This window comes from Psammomys obesus, unplaced genomic scaffold, assembly GCF_907164565.1.
Source record: "Psammomys obesus unplaced genomic scaffold, mPsaObe1.curated_primary_1811, whole genome shotgun sequence".
NCBI classification, from domain to species: domain Eukaryota; kingdom Metazoa; phylum Chordata; class Mammalia; order Rodentia; family Muridae; genus Psammomys; species Psammomys obesus.
This window is the reverse complement of record NW_026590341.1, coordinates 1,158,193-1,159,474: the sequence shown is the minus strand read 5'-3', so window position 1 is coordinate 1,159,474 and position 1,282 is coordinate 1,158,193. Positions and strand designations below refer to the sequence as shown.

Genomic DNA, 1,282 nt, shown 5'->3' with positions numbered 1-1,282 from the left:
TTTGGTTTGGTTTGGTTTGGTTTGGTTTGGTTTGGTTTGGTTTGGTTAGGTGGGGTTTGGGGGGGTTGTGGTGGCAGGGGAGTATTCTGGTGGAGCCATGATGTCCTGGTTTTTGTTGACTGTGTTCTTATGCCAGCCTTTAGCCATCTGGTTGTCTATAGCCTTGGCTGTTTGTTCCTGGAACCTGCACTGAAGACTAGATCTGCCTGACTCTGGAGTCTGGAGTAGTCTTCAGGAAGAAAAGAAAGGTCCAGGGGCCCAAGAATGGGTGCTCGTGATTCCGATGCAGGTAAAAAGGCAAGGCGCGGCCACAGGTGCCTTGGAGCATGGGGCACAGGTGCAGGTGTGGGCAGGTGCGTTGAAGGTCAGGAGCCACGCATGCATGGGTGCCCGAAGGGCAGGATGCTGGCCCAAATGTAGGGTGTGGGCACAGGGTGTGTGCTCAAGGTGCAGATTCGGTGAGGGCACAGCATGGGTGCAGGTGTCCCGCAGGGCTCAGGCATGGGTGGCAACCGTGGGGTACCTCAGAAGAGAGCTGGGCTGCAGCTTACAGACCTGCCAGACACTGTACTCCTGGGACTCAGATTCATCTGGGTTCCGCCATCTTGGATCCAGGATCTGTGCAATTCTATTGTTCACCTGGTCTTCACAGGGGGACCCACGGAACTGTGGCTTGGATTCTGAGACGATGCTGTCCCAGGAATCATAACTCTGCCCTCGGAGGAGCAGGAGGGATCCAATGTCTGGCTGCTAGAATGGAAGGTCCCTGGATCTGGATGTCCACACTCACCAGAGTATGTGGAAAGGTAAGGGACCCACAGTTTGCTCTTCCTGGGCCCGGGAGATGGCCACAGGGGGCCTGGATTTGATTCACCCAAACTCCCAGGAAGTCCCCTCCAGTCCAGGAAGCACCAAAGTCGATGCTGTGGATCCAGCTGTCTGTCCACTCACGTCTCAGAGTCTCCGATCCTCTACCCCTCACATATGATGCACACTGGTCGCCAACATCTTGGATTCCCCAGAGATAATTGTTAATCCATGTTCATTGCTGTTTTATTCAGAAATGCCAGAAATTTAAAATACCTTAGATGTCTATCAACAAGTGAATACATTTTTTAACGTTGTAAGTTTAGACAATGAAATATTTTCAGGGGTTAAAATAAATGCATAAAATTGTGCCCACCTCAGCAGCATGTATACTAAAATTGGAACGATGCAGAGAACATTAGCATAACCCCTGTGCAGGGATGGCACCCAAATTCTTGAAGCCTTCATATTTTTA

At 51.0% G+C, this 1,282-nt stretch overlaps 1 non-coding gene across 1 annotated transcript; it reads left to right on the top strand.

The window, feature by feature from the left end:
• Nucleotides 1–1,175: 1,175 nt before the first annotated feature.
• On the top strand, nucleotides 1,176–1,282 carry LOC129676518 (U6 spliceosomal RNA). Its single transcript, XR_008720086.1, has one exon. It is a non-coding gene; the product is annotated as a U6 spliceosomal RNA (small nuclear RNA).